At 40.2% G+C, this 16151-nt stretch overlaps 1 long non-coding RNA gene across 1 annotated transcript in view; it reads right to left on the minus strand.

Moving 5' to 3' along the window:
* LOC100426206 (uncharacterized) overlaps nt 1-14586 on the minus strand; it is a 31543-nt gene extending 16957 nt beyond the window's left edge. The window contains exons 1-2 of the long non-coding RNA XR_003723062.2: nt 14386-14586; nt 8890-9636 (exon numbers count right to left, since the gene is read on the minus strand). This is a non-coding gene — a long non-coding RNA (uncharacterized LOC100426206). The remainder of the gene's footprint in view (nt 1-8889; nt 9637-14385) is intronic.
* Nucleotides 14587-16151: the final 1565 nt, after the last annotated feature.

Here is a 16151-nt window from a genome sequence, read left to right on the forward strand (position 1 = left end):
GCAGTGTGTAGAGGGAAATTTATAGCACTAAATGCCCACAAGAGAAAGCAGGAAAGATCTAAAATTGACACTCTAACATCGCAATTAAAAGAACTAGAGAAGCAAGAGCAAACACATTCGAAAGCTAGCAGAAGGCAAGAAACAACTAAGATCAGAGCAGAACTGAAGGAGATAGAGACACAACAAACTCTCCAAAAAATCAATGAATCCAGGAGTTGGTTTTTTGAAAAGATCAACAAAATTGACAGACCACTAGCAAGACTAATAAAGAAGAAAAGAGAGAAGAATCAAATCGACGCAATTAAAAATGATAAAGGGGATATCACCACCGACCCCACAGAAATACAAACTACCATCAGAGAATACTATAAACACCTCTACGCAAATAAACTGGAAAATCTAGAAGAAATGGATAATTTCCTGGACACTTACACTCTTCCAAGACTAAACCAGGAAGAAGTTGAATCCCTGAATAGACCAATAGTAGGCTCTGAAATTGAGGCAATAATTAATAGCCTACCAACCAAAAAAAGTCCAGGACCAGATGGATTCACAGCTGAATTCTACCAGAGGTACAAGGAGGAGTTGGTACCATTCCTTCTGAAACTATTCCAATCAATAGAAAAAGAGGGAATCCTCCCTAACTCATTTTATGAGGCCAACATCATCCTGATACCAAAGCCTGGCAGAGACACAACAAAAAAAGAGAATTTTAGACCAATATCCCTGATGAACATCGATGCAAAAATCCTCAGTAAAATACTGGCAAACCGGATTCAGCAACACATCAAAAAGCTTATCCACCATGATCAAGTGGGCTTCATCCCTGGGATGCAAGGCTGGTTCAGCATTCACAAATCAATAAACATAATCCAGCATATAAACAGAACCAAAGACAAGAACCACATGATTATCTCAATAGATGCAGAAAAGGCTTTTGACAAAATTCAACAGCCCTTCATGCTAAAAACGCTCAATAAATTCGGTATTGATGGAACGTACCTCAAAATAATAAGAGCTATTTATGACAAACCCACAGCCAATATCATACTGAATGGGCAAAAACTGGAAAAATTCCCTTTGAAAACTGGCACAAGACAGGGATGCCCTCTCTCACCACTCCTATTCAACATAGTGCTGGAAGTTCTGGCTAGGGCGATTAGGCAAGAGAAAGAAATCAAGGGTATTCAGTTAGGAAAAGAAGAAGTCAAACTGTCCCTGTTTGCAGATGACATGATTGTATATTTAGAAAACCCCATTGTCTCAGCCCAAAATCTCCTTAAGCTGATAAGCAACTTCAGCAAAGTCTCAGGATACAAAATTAATGTGCAAAAATCACAAGCATTCTTATACATCAGTAACAGACAAACAGAGAGCCAAATCAGGAATGAACTTCCATTCACAATTGCTTCAAAGAGAATAAAATACCTAGGAGTCCAACTTACAAGGGATGTAAAGGACCTCTTCAAGGAGAACTACAAACCACTGCTCAGTGAAATAAAAGAGGACACAAACAAATGGAAGAACATACCATGCTCATGGATAGGAAGAATCAATATCGTGAAAATGGCCATACTGCCCAAGGTAATTTATAGATTCAATGCCATTCCCATCAAGCTACCAATGAGTTTCTTCACAGAATTGGAAAAAACTGCTTTAAAGTTCATATGGAACCAAAAAAGAGCCCGCATCTCCAAGACAATCCTAAGTCAAAAGAACAAAGCTGGAGGCATCACGCTACCTGACTTCAAACTACACTACAAGGCTACAGTAACCAAAACAGCATGGTACTGGTACCAAAACAGAGATATAGACCAATGGAACAGAACAGAGTCCTCAGAAATAATACCACACATCTACAGCCATCTGATCTTTGACAAACCTGAGAGAAACAAGAAATGGGGAAAGGATTCCCTATTTAATAAATGGTGCTGGGAAAATTGGCTAGCCATAAGTAGAAAGCTGAAACTGGATCCTTTCCTTACTCCTTATACGAAAATTAATTCAAGATGGATTAGAGACTTAAATGTTAGACCTAATACCATCAAAATCCTAGAGGAAAACCTAGGTAGTACCATTCAGGACATAGGCATGGGCAAAGACTTCATGTCTAAAACACCAAAAGCAATGGCAGCAAAAGCCAAAATTGACAAATGGGATCTCATTAAACTAAAGAGCTTTGGCACAGCAAAAGAAACTACCATCAGAGTGAACAGGCAACCTACAGAATGGGAGAAAATTTTTGCAATCTACTCATGTGACAAAGGGCTAATATCCAGAACCTACAAAGAACTCAAACAAATTTACAAGAAAAAAACAACCCCATCAAAAAGTGGGCAAAGGATATGAACAGACATTTCTCAAAAGAAGACATTCATACAGCCAACAGACACATGAAAAAATGCTCATCATCACTGGCCATCAGAGAAATGCAAATCAAAACCACAATGAGATACCATCTCACACCAGTTAGAATGGCGATCATTAAAAAGTCAGGAAACAACAGGTGCTGGAGAGGATGTGGAGAAATAGGAACACTTTTACACTGTTGGTGGGATTGTAAACTAGTTCAACCATTATGGAAAACAGTATGGCGATTCCTCAAGGATCTAGAACTAGATGTACCATATGACCCAGCCATCCCATTACTGGGTATATACCCAAAGGATTATAAATTATGCTGCTATAAAGACACATGCACACGTATGTTTATTGCAGCACTATTCACAATAGCAAAGACTTGGAATCAACCCAAATGTCCATCAGTGACAGATTGGATTAAGAAAATGTGGCACATATACACCATGGAATACTATGCAGCCATCAAAAAGGATGAGTTTGTGTCCTTTGTAGGGACATGGATGCAGCTGGAAACCATCATTCTTAGCAAACTATCACAAGAACAGAAAACCAAACACCTCATGTTCTCACTCATAGGTGGGAACTGAACAATGAGATCACTTGGACTCAGGAAGGGGAACATCACACACAGGGGCCTATCATGGGGAGGGGGGAGGGGGGAGGGATTGCATTGGGAGTTATACCTGATGTAAATGACGAGTTGATGGGTGCAGCACACCAACATGGCACAAGTATACATATGTAACAAACCTGCACGTTATGCACATGTACCCTACAACTTAAAGTATAATAATAATAAATAAATTAAAAAAAAAAAGAATAAATTGCAGACATGTGGTTTTCTTATTGGAACACTTAAGTGTGCATATCCAAAACCCAGGGGTATTCTCTTTTATAACTATAGTGCAACTATCAAAGCAGGAGATTAACATCAATACCATTCTATTGTCTAATCTACAGACCTTATTCCAGTATTTCTAGGTGTCGCACTATTGTTATTTTTCTGATCCAGCATCCCACATTGCTTTTCGTTGTCTGGTCTCCTTGGTATCCTTTAATCTGGAATAGTTCTTTAGTCTTTTTTTAATCTTCCGTGGCTTTGATGTTTGTGAAGAGTGGTGTTCATTATTTTGTTGAATATTCCTCCAAATGGGTTTGCCTGATGTTTCTGCAGAACATGTGTGTGTGTACGTGTGTGTGCATGTGCGTGTGCAGTGTGTGTTTGTGATGCGTGCATGGGCATACAGTTCATGCATTTTTGGCAGAGATACAACAGAAGTTGTGCTGTGTCAGATCAGGAGGAACGTGGTAGCAATTTGCCCCATCGCTGGTGATGGTAGCGACAGTTACTTGGTGAACACAGTGCCACAGGTTTCTTCACTGCTAAGTTCCTATTTTCCCCTTTGTTATTAATGAGAATCTTGGGAGGTGATACTTTGAGACTATGCAAATATCCTGCTTCTTATCACACATTTGCCGGTTGATTTTAGCATCTTTTGATGATTTTTGCCTAAAACAGTCATTACAGTTGTGGGTGCCAAGTGGTTTTCTAATTCTGTCATTTCTTTTGCATATATGGGTTGGCATTCCCCTGCAAGGAAGAGCTGGCCCTTCTCCCATATTTATTTGCTCATATCTGTGTGGGTACATGGATTCCTTGTCTATGATATAGGTTATAATCCCTCATTATCACTATTTAGTTCAAATTATTCCAAATTTGACCAGTGGATGCCTTTTTCAGCTGGCTCCTGGGTCCTCTTGCTGTGTCTCCATCCTCTTCTAACACTTCCTTAATTTCCAGGGCTGTGTGACCCTCCAGGCTCATCTTATGTGTTCCCTGCACCAGACCTGGGACCAGATATTTCTCTGAGGAGCCCTCCTTCCTGTTGCTGGAGAATGGCATTGAGCAGGCATGATGATCTGAGTGTTCTGACTCACCACCCCCAACCCAGCTTGTCCTGGGTTGGGGTTTCCTACAGCCACCTGCACCTCTCAATTAGTTTCCCTCTCAAACTGTCTGTCCACTCCCAGCGCAGTCCTCTCTTCTGTGCTCTAGGCTTCATGGTACAATGGCCTGATAAACATTTTCATTTGGATCTTAAAGGAAGCATGTCCTTGTTGTGGGCTGAAGTGCATCCCCCCCCAACAACAACAACAACAAATCATATTTTGAAGTCCTAACCCTCAGTAATTCAGAATGTGATGTATTTGGAGACAGGGTCTTTAAAGAGGTGATTAAGGTAAAATGAGATCCTTCCAGTGGACTCTAATCCAACCTGACTGGTGTGTTATAGGCAGAGGAGATGAGGACACAGACACACACAGAGGGATGACCATGTGAGTATACAGGGAGAAGACAGTGATCTGCAAGCCAAGGAGAGAGGCCTTAGAGAAACCAACCCTGCCAACACCTTGATCTTGGACATCCAGCCTTCAAGACTGTGAGACAATAGATTTCTGCTGTTTCAGCAACTCCCCCAACAGCCCATCTGTGGTCCTTTGTAACGACAACTGAAGCAGGTGAATGTAATCCTTAACAGAACTCATGCCTTCTCTCTGCCTTCCTTCTCGCCTTAGTGTGCCCCACCTCAGGAAATGGTGCCACCATTCAGCCATTTGTTTGTGTCTGTCCTATCAATATTTCTTCTTCATCTTCTTCTTCCTTTTCCTCCTCCTCTCCTCCTCCTCTGCCTCCCCCTCCTCTTCTTCTTCTTCTTGTTCCTCTTCCTCTTCGTCTTGTTCCTCTTCCTCTTCCTCTTCTCCTTCTCCCCTTCCCTCTCCCCCTTCTTCTCCTTCTCCTCCTCCACGTTCTCCTTCTCCTTTTCTTCATTTTCATCTTCATTTTTAAAGCTGGAATAATTCTATAAAGAGAAAGTTTCCTCACACATTTTTTGTTATTTTGACATCTCATTTGTATAGGAAAAGCAGGATTAAAATGTTTGATTCTTTTTTATTCTCTAGTTTTCAAAATAATGAGTTGGCTTCTTAGCATCCTTTAAGTGTGGCAAAGAAGTTTTTTTTTTAAGTATTATTATGGACTCATGGGAATAAACATATTTTATGTACTTCAAATTGTTGCAGTTATTTTTATTGATGTTCAAATGGTCCCATCCTTGGTAAATGGGAGATTAACAAGGTGCCTCCTGAACTCATTTGGCATGGTTCTAGTGGACCTCATAAGAGGCTTTTCTCTTTCTATAACAAGACATTCCAGGATTGTCCTATATATTTCCTGCTCAGATCTTGAAATGCACCTTTCTTTAAGGGTTCTTAGTTTTTTTTTTTTTTCCTGGGGAAAAGGTACTTAGAGACAACTTAAGTTATTGCTGTTGTGTTGATTTTTGTTATTTGGCCTTTTCAGTAGTCAGAGCTAGGAAATAGAAAAATAAAATATAAAGATTAAATACATAATGAATCCAAACTGTGACTTCAAATTTAAATTTAAGTGATAGACTTCCTCCCCATTTTTTAGAGCAGTAATCTCTCTCTCTCTCTCTTTCTCTCTCTATATGTAATACTGTATATGATTTGCCATTTAAGCCATTTTAAGTATACAATTAGTGCCATTAATTACTTGCATAATCTTGTGCACCATCACCACTATTTATTTATGATTGTTTCATCATCCCAAACAGAAACTCTACTCATTAAGTAAGAATTTTCTATTCCCCCTCCCCCCAGCCCCTAGCAACCTTTAACTTAACTTTTTGTTTTCAGGAATTGTCCTATTCTGAACATTTCATATAAGTGGAATCTACAGTATTTGTTCTTTTGTGTCTGGCTGATTTCACTTAGCATAATGTTTTCAAGCCTCATCCACGTTGTTGCATGTGTCAGAGCTTCATTCCTTTTTATGGCCGAGTAATAAATATCCCACTGTAGGCATAAACAACACTTCATTTATCCACTCATCTGTTGATGGGCACCTGGCTTGTTTGCCCCTTTTGGCTGTCATAAATAGTGCTGCAATGAGCACTGGCATAGAAGTATCTCTTTGAGTCCTTGTTTTCAGATTTTTTGGGTATATACCTAGGTGTAGAATTGCTGAGTTATATGGTAATTCTGTTTAGCTTTTTGAAGAACCACCAAACTGTTTTCCATAGTGTGGCACCATCTTACATTCCCACCCACAATATCCTAGCATTCTGATTTCTCCACATTCTTGACAACACTTGTGATTTTTTTTTTCCTTAGTCATCCTAACCTGTATGAAGTGATAGCTCATTGTGGTTTTGATTTTCATTTTCCTAATCATTAGTGATGTTGAGCATCTCTTCAGCTGCTTACTGCCCATTTATATATCTTCTTTGGAGTGTTGACTATTCAAGTCCTTTGACAATTCTTTGATTGGGTTGTTTCTCTTTTTGTTGTTGAGTTGAAGGATTTCTTTCTATATTCCCAAGTCCCAGCTGGGTCTCAAAGATCCAATTTCTTCAATCAGTAAATAGCAAGAAAAAACAAAACAAATGTAAATGAAATCTAGATATTAAAATCTTATTATCTGATTTGAACATATTTTCTCCCAGTCTGTAGGTTGTCTTTTCACTTTCCTGATAATAAGCCTTGATACACAAAAATTAGATGAAGTCTGATTTATCTACTTTTTTCTTTTGCTGCTGTTGCTTTTTAGTGTCATATCTAAGAATCCAGTGCCAAATCCAAGATTATGAAGATTTATTTCTTTGTTTTATTCTAAGACTTTTATTAGCTTTAGTAGATGCTTAACTTATAATTTTCTGTTGTATGAGTCAGGATAAGTTATACTGTTTTGCAAACAACAAACCCTGAAATCTCAGGATATTAACACAATTTAAAATTATATATTGTTTGGCACACAATGCATTATGGATTAGGCAATCCTCCTACATATTGTACCATGGAGTAAAAAGAGCCTGTGAGAGATGTTTTTAAAGATCACCCTTGGGCTGGGCGTAGTGGCTCATGCCTATAATCCCAGCACTTTAGGAAGCAGAGGCAGGCAGATCACCTGAGGTCAGGAGTTCGAGAGCAGCTGGCCAACACAGTGAAACCCCATCTCTACTAAAAATACAAAAATTAGCCAGGCGTGGTGGCGTGCCCCTGCAGTCTTAGCTACTTGGGTTGCTGAGGCAGGAGAATTGCTTGAACCCGGGAGGTGGAGGTTGTAGTGAGCTGAGATCATGCCACTGCCCTCCAGCCTCCAGCCTAGGCAACAGAGCAAGACTGTCAAAAACAAACAAACGAACAAACAAAAAACAAAAAAAACTCAAAACCAAAAAAAAAAAACACACACACCAAAAAACCAACCAAACAAACAAAAATCCCACATCTGGAAGTGTGCAGTTTTCACCTATTTTCCATCAGCTGGAACTCAGTCACATGATCTCAACCTAACTGCAATGGAGGCTGGGAAACTGCCTGCCTACTTGACTATTCTAAATTAAGAAATTATTGGAAAATATCATTTAATCAGGTATGCTATTTTTGCTTTTTGTGTACTTGAAAATTATAAGATGATAGCCCAATTCATTCATGTTGCAAATACAAAACAGTTTATTGGTGTCAATAATTTTTGATATTTTATAATTTATGTTAGTTGCTATTTTCCAGCACTCATTAGAGCTAATGACATTCTATAACGGAGAATCAGGCAGTTCCCTCAGGGAGGGAAGGTCTGTGAAGTGTTTACAATGCCCTTTAGACGGCAGCCTGCTACCAGATAAAGAATGTGAAACAGTTTTGTTACTTTTGGCTCAGAGGATGCTCTCTTTATAAATGTGTTTTGAAAGCAGGAAACAGGACAAAAGCAAAGAAGAAAACAGTGACAGGAACGAAAGAAAAGAATGGAGATGAGGGGAAAGAAAGAGAAGGATATGGGACAGAGAAGAAAAGGGGTAAGGCTACAGGACTGCAAGAGATATACTCACTTGGCCGCTGTGCCTGTCTCAACAGAGCACCCGAGCCAGACAGAAGAAAGCAGTGCTGAGCACTGCCATGTCCCCGTGTGTGCTGAGAGAAACCTGTGACCAGACCTTGAGAACCTCATCACAGCATGCTTGTCATTTTCAAAAAAGAGATATGTTAGGAGGTCTTGATTAATACAAAGTTATCTCAGGATGGAGTATGAATCCAATGGCCTCCAGAGGAAAGACAAGGCTATGTGTCCTTTGTCACCAGGGCAAACAGTGCCTCCATGCCAGGCAAAAAGCAAATCATGTGGGACCTCTTGCTTCAATCACGCGGAAGATTCTCCCTGGCCAGAATGTGAGCCTGCAGTAGATGTGGACCATAGAGAATGAGCATCTACTGAAGGTCAAGCAAGTTTATGCAACTGGAGCATTTTATTGGGAAATCACTGGGGCTCTTCGATCTGCATCAAGGTTAAATTAATACAAAGTGTGGTGAAATGTTGTGCCCCAAGGGCCAGAGAACACAGCCCTTATGCTCCCTTATGCTTTTGCAAGCTCAGATTCCTGGTGTCTCTAGTCTGTGGGTATTAATGAGGTCAGAATTCTCATGACAGTTATTTTCTTTGGTTCTTGCACATACCTGCACGATACAGAATGTCTCTCCCTTGCTAATGCACTGCCCACCACAGAGGCTGTCCACCCTGTGCTCGTGGATCATCCTCATACTTTTCCCTTCTACACTTATTGAGCTCTGTCACTTGAGAAGCCGTTAGAGGGTGCAGCTGTCACCTGCGAGAAAGCTGATGTTAGGCATGTCATCTCCCAGGGTTTCCAAATGACAATCCACCCAGCATGAGCACTGCTCAATGTTCCTGGACAAGAAGGTATCATCTCACAAATTTATTCATGCAAATAGAATCACTTGACTACCCCACCTGCTCACCCGATTTTCCTTTACAGTTTGAATCCTGGCTGAGTCCCAAGAAGGACCCTGTTATACAACTAGCACATTCTTAGTTTTGAGGACTCTGTATTCTGTAACTTCTTGCATTATAAACCAAACTAACATGATTTCCTGCCTCCCCTGATTTCACTGGTGCCATCATCATTCATTGAGAGGGTAATGTGCAGAGCTTTTCTCTGGACACATCATGGAGAAGACGACAGGCTGGCCAGCCACTGGGAAGCATGTCCCATGTCTGCCACTCATATAAGCTCTTCAATGTATTTTCTCTGTTTATCATCACACAAACATAATGAGTTATCATCGCTCCTGTTTTGTATCTGATGAACATCATTTCCAGGTCTCAGCAGTGAGTAAGGGCAGTTGGATTAAGCACTATGCTTTTCACTGCTATTCTTTGCTGTCTTCCTGCTCTGAGTTTATCTGAAACAGAAGGGAGAGAGAGTAAGTGTCGACACTGTGGTTCTCCAAACTGACCTCCTTCAATGTGCCTAAGAAAGAAGCAAGAGTAATCATCTTATTATCAGAAAATGATTCTAATGATTGAGCTGTTCATATGTGTTATGAACACAAATCTCAGCCCTAACACTCAGATGTGTAGGTTTTTAAAAAATCACCTGTAATTCAGCTTCATATCTACGTCAGGCCTCATTCCTCTGAGCTGGTGGAGCAGGGTAATTCCATCTCTTTTAGGGCCCCCTCACCCTGGAGACGGGTGAAATTTGTGGGGCTTGTGTGGTGACCCACTCTCAAGGTGGTGGTTGGTGCCCAGTTGATCTTCGTCATCTCTGTACAGAGGTAATACCTTGGTCTTGGTCTTAGTCATTGTCCTGGGATGGGGTGTAAAAAAATGTGTTGTTTTATGCCCCACATTAAGACACACCAATCTTTCCACGGATGCCAAGACAGGCAGGCTTCCACGCGGCCAGGGCCTTGCTGTTTCTCTGTAGTTTGCTGGAACGCCTGCACAGCCATGGCCCGTTCACCAGAGCAGTTCCCCTGCATCCACCCAAACTACTCTCCACAAAAGCCATAAAGCCTGGAAGCAATGAGACCAAAATGGTCTCTCTGCTCAAGTAGGAGGAATAAAGCAAAGTAAAATCCCATCCAGCCACATAAATTAAACATTTTCCAATTATTATAAAATGCTTTTCTTCTTCCCTCTTTCTCTTTATCTGTGCATACTCTTGGGGCTTAGCTCTCTTCTAGAAACTTTCCCTAATTGCTCTGATGCCAGAAATATTCTTTTCTCTGAACTCCCATTTTTCAATTAACATCTGACACATCTTTTATTAGCTTAAAAAACAAAGTTAGCATCTTGTCTCCTTAACAGATTTTGCTCCCCTGGGTCTGGGGCCGTGTCCAACTTCTTTATCCTTTTTTTTTTTGTTTAAATACCTACATAGTGCTAGGTATAGGGAGTAGCCTAAAGAAAAGTGTATTGAACGTTTAAATTACTAAATAGGTACATGTTCAAATATACATATATAGGCTACATGTTGTATTATTTGATTTTTTTTCAAATAATACAAGAGTGCATAAAGTCATTTCCAATTCCTTCTTTATCACTGGAAATATTCTTTATTCTGAAACCAACTTTGTCTGATATTAATATAGCCACTTCAGTCTTTTGTTTTGTTTTGTTTTGAGGCAGTCTCCCTCTGTTACCCAGGCTGGGGTGCAGTGGCGTTATCTTGTCTCACTGCAGCCTCTGCCTCCCAGGTTTAAGTGATTCTCCTGCCTCAGCCTCCCAAGTAGCTGGGATCACAGGCACCACCACCATGCCTGACTAATATTTGTATTTTTAGTAGAGACGGGGTTTCACCACGTTGGCCAGTCTGATCTTGAACTCCTGACCTCAAGTCGTCCGCCTGCCTTGGCCTCCCAAATTGCTGGGATTACAGGTGTGAGCCACTGCCCCCGGCCATCCAGTCTTTTTTTGAGAAGGGTTAGCACAGTGTATCATTGTTGAACATTTTAGTTTTAATCAGTTTGTCTATTTATATTTAAAGAGAATTTCTTGTGTTTATTAGGTCTTTTTTTGATTCAATATGACAATCTCTGACTTTTTATTGTGGCATTTAAACCATTTATACTTAATATGATTATTGCTGTGGTTAGGTCTAAGTATCTCCTCCTGCTACTTGCCTTCTATTTGTAACATTATTCAGTGTTACCCTTTTCCTCTATTTTTGCCTTTTTAAAAATTAATTGAAATTTTTTATGATTCCATTTTATCTTCTTTGTTGGATTTTAGCTGTAACTCCTTGTTTTGTTCTTTTAATAGTTGGTGTAGGGTTTAAAATCTTTAACTTGACATAGTCTATCTTCAAGTCATATTATACAGGTTCACTGACAGTATAAGAAGCTTAAATAATATACTTCTATTTGCCCTTTTCCACTTATATAGTCTTTATGGTTTTGTTGTCATACATTCACTTATATGTATGTTATGAATTTGATAGTGCATTGGTATTACTCTTGATTAAACAATCATATTTTCAAAAGATTTAAATACTAAAGTATATATATTTACCAATGTATTTCCTAGTTATCATTTCTGGTACAGTTTATTCATTTTCATCTGGTTTTCATTTCACTTTCCTTCTGCCTAGAAGACTTCTTTCAATATTTCTTATAATATATGTGTAACTAGAGTCCCTAAAGGAGAGAGGTTGTGGGAAGGGCAGAAAAAATATTTGAAGAAATAATGACTGAAAAATCTCCAAATTTGATAAAATGATAAAGCCACAGATCAAATATGCTTAAGGAGCCCTTTGCACACGAGATATGAGTGTCACATAAAACTGTCCTGCCACTCACTGTTGCTATTTTTGTGTTTTTCTTTTAAATTCTTTTTGTCTTTTTCATTTTGAATAGTTTCTATTGTTATGTCTTCAAGTTCACTAAAAGTTCAGTTTGGATCTTTTTTTTAAATCTTTTTTTAAGAGACAGGATCTCACTGTGTCCCTCAGGCTGGAGTACAGTGGAGCTATCATAGCTTATTGCAGCCTCAAACTCCTGGGCTAAAGTGATCCTCCTGTCTTGGCCTCCCAACGTTCTGGGATTACAAGTGTGAGCCACCACACCCCATCAATTTGGGTGTTTTTTAAAAAAAATATCTTCATAAAATGCTCATCATCACTGGCCATCACAGAAATGCAAACCAAAACCACAATGAGATACCAGCTCACATCAGTTAGAATGGCGATCATTAAAAAGTCAGGAAACAACAGGTGCTGGAGAGGATGTGGAGAAACAGGAACACTTTTATACTGTTGGTGGGACTGTAAACTAGTTCAACCATGTGGAAGACAGTGTGGTGATTCCTCAAGGAGCTACAACTAGAAATACCATTTGACCCAGCCATCCCATTACTGGGGATATACCCAAAGGATTATAAATCATGCTGCTATAAAGACACATACACACTTACGTTTATTGCGGCACTATGCACAGTAGCAAAGACTTGGAACCAACCCAAATGCCCATCAATGATAGACTGGATTAAGAAAATGTGGCACATATACACCATGGAATACTACACAGCCATAAAAAAGGATGAGTTCGTGTCCTTTGTAGGGACATGGTTGAAGCTGGAAACCATCATTCTCAGCAAACTATCGCAAGCATAGAAAACCAAACACTGCATGTTCTCACTCATAGGTGGCAACTGAACAATGAGAACACTTGGACACAGGAAGGGGAGCATCACACACTGGGGCCTGTCCTGGGGCTGAGGTGTGGGGAGGGGGGAGGGATAGCATTAGGAGATATACCTAATGTAAATGACAAGTTAATGGGTGCAGCACACCAACATGGCACATGTATACATATGTAACAAACTTGCACCTTGTGCACATGTACCCTAGAACTTAAACTAAAAAAAAAATACTTTTATGTGTCTAGTTAACTTTTTGAACTTCTGGAATACAGTTATAACAATGTTTTAGCGTCCTTGTGTGCTAGTTCTGACACCTGTGCCCATTCTGGGACCGTTTCAATTTGTTGATTTTTCTCTTCATTATGGGGCTTTTTTTCCTTCCTTGCATGCCCGATGATATTTGATGGGATGCCAAACGCTGTAAGCTCTCTGGTGAAAACATAAAGGTTTTCTTGAAGCGAGGTTTGAACTGAAGTTTGAAGGGTATATATGGCTTAAACAGTGAAACGAGGGGAAAAGCATTTAAAGAAGAGGGACAAACATGTGAAAGTAGCTGAGGCATATAAGGCTTTGTGTTTTTGAGAAAATAAAAGATTGCTTGGGTGACTGGAGCAAGCAGTGAAACGGAGAATTGCATTCTATGTCTCTTGGGGTAAAGGAATGGGCAAACCATGCCCCACGGACTCAGGGGCCTTGTTAGGCATTTTGTTCTGTATCCTGTGAACAACAGTAATTCTTTAAGGGCTTTACTTAAGCTCAGATTTGCAGAAAAATCACTCTGGCCTCAATGTGAAGAACAGCTTGAAGGAGTTTCAGAATAGAAGGGGTGTCGAGTTAGGAAGCCACTGTAGATTTCTGAGTGAGAGATGAGCGTAGTTGGGGCCAGGATGGGAGCAGAGATGGAAAGAGGTGGGCTGACCTGAGATACAAGGCGTGGGGTGACTCTTGACCCTTCCCGACTGTACCCTATTAGATCAATCACCAAGTTCATATGAACGCCTTTCTAAGGGGCATATTATTTTCACAGAGTAAACACATTTTTTATTAATGTGTTCATAAATATACTTTGTTACAGTTCTGACTATTGCATGCAGTACCTCAGAAAGGAAACCTATTTATTAACTTGTACCCAGAAAGGACTCTAGTGAATCTCTTCTGATATTTGCCCAAGAATTCCCCTAAAACACTCAGTAAAGAAAAACCTCATTCCAAAGGCCTAGTTCAATATTCCTCAAACTGTAGTGTGCATGAGAATCACCTGGCAAGCTTGTTCAAACAAATATTTCTGGGCCCCATTCCCCAGAGTTTCTGATTCAGTAAGTCTGGGTTGAGGCCAGTGACTTTTCATCTCTATCAAGTTCCTGGGTGATTTTGATGCCGCTGGCCCAGGGACCACCGTGTGGGAATCACTGGTGAATCAGAAGCACTATAGCCAAGAGGTGAACTTCCTGGATGTGACACAAAAACTCTGTCCCTTTCCCGCGCTGTGACTTGGTCAAGTGACTCACCCCTCTGTGCCTTTGTTTCCCCATCTGGGTCTTGGTGAGGCTTAGAGTGAGGACTGTTTGGAAAGCATTAGGACAGATGTATAAGGAGTATATACAAGCTTTTATACATAAGAAAATAAGTTCCATGTGCCTTGCATATTCTACAGTTCTCAGTGTATAGTGAGACAGATCCTGCTTTCAGTTCATTCTTGGCGAATGCTAGTCAAAATTCTATGTGATGTCACCACAGAAATCTTCAGTTAACAGTCTTGGAAAGGACCCAAGCTCTGCTCCATTTCCACCTCCTTGGGTTTGGGTAAATTCTCAGCAGGACTGTGCATCAGGTGAGTGTCTGCTTCTCCCCTGGGTCCGCATAACTTTGCCTGCTCCTAAACAGGCAGTCACATCTGGGAAGAGACAGTAGATAATGGAGCCAGAGAGCTGACTCACCACGTAGGATGGCTGTGGGCAAGTTTCCCAGGTTGCACAAGCCACGGGGTTTTCTGAAACAGATGGAAAGACCGCCTCTGCTGGCCGCTGGCTGACTTCAAGACAGTCGTGCTGTGTCAAGAGGTACGAGAAGAAAAGACCCATAAGAGACCCTGTCATCCAAGTTTTAGATTCCCCCGGATTCCTTAGCGATAAGCCATGCATGGCTCATTACACATTCCATTTATGAAATTTCCACGGGCAAAGACTCGAATGCCCTTTAACTGGGTGTGCACCTGGGCATCACATAGCTTTCCAGAGTAACCCAAGATACTGGGGTGGAGAGAAAAATGGAACCAGAAGACAGGCCGGCTTCTGTGAAAGCCACCCAGCAGTCAGCCAGCCCAGACTCTCAGATCGGGACCTGGGGACCAGCCCTAGGTAGACAGGCAAGACGTCTTCCAAAGGCTCCCATGTCCTCTTAAAGTGAGAGCCAGACATTAGCAATCATTCTTACAATTTTTTAAAACCATATTATCAGCTGTTATTTTAAATATCCCTAACCTAGGATAGTTAATAACAGAAACAGAAAACATTTAAGATTTTTAAGATATAATAATTGAAGATCTTGAGTCAGGCTTTAAAATTAAAGCAACTTTGAAATGAGGTCAAAGCTAGAACATTCAGCAAGGAATCTTCATTAGAAAAGTGTGGTTGCGCACGACTAGAACAGTTCTGAGCAAATGATTTTGCTACCAGGAATGGTAAATTCCAAGGAGGCAAATTAGCAGTAAGCTGCAGAGATGGTCACTTGAGTAAAACACAAACAGGGTTAATTTTTTTCACTCGGTCAATTGTATTTCTCATACCAAGCTGAAAAATGCTCTCTTGTAATTTTTATTTTACAATACTGATTCTTTTGTTTTGCATTGCCCCTGCCCTTGCAATGTGGACAAAGCAACTTTTTCCATCCTATTTTAGTTCTCAGAGTATATCGATTTTTAATTTCCTGGAGCCAGTTTTCTACACAATAATATTTTATTCACCATGAGAAGTAGTGTCTGTTTTAAACATTTATAGACTTGTTTCTCCAGGGAAAAACACAAGCTAGAAAGAAAAACTAAAATTTCATTTGATGAGATTCAAGTGGCAGTTGGGGTTTGAATGTAGAAGTGTTGTTTTCTTATCCAGAAGAGTCACTGGAAGTCCATTAAGGAAATGCTATCTAGTCAAAATTTGTTTACTTTCTGGAGATATGACATTTTCTGAGGATTCAAAACAAGTGGGAAATTGCCAGTCTTGCAAGCCTGATTTCAGAAACAAAAAAGAAGAGACAACATATAAAGTTTTCTCTTTGT

This window comes from Macaca mulatta, chromosome 15 (assembly GCF_049350105.2).
Source record: "Macaca mulatta isolate MMU2019108-1 chromosome 15, T2T-MMU8v2.0, whole genome shotgun sequence".
Classification (NCBI taxonomy): Eukaryota; Metazoa; Chordata; class Mammalia; order Primates; family Cercopithecidae; genus Macaca; species Macaca mulatta.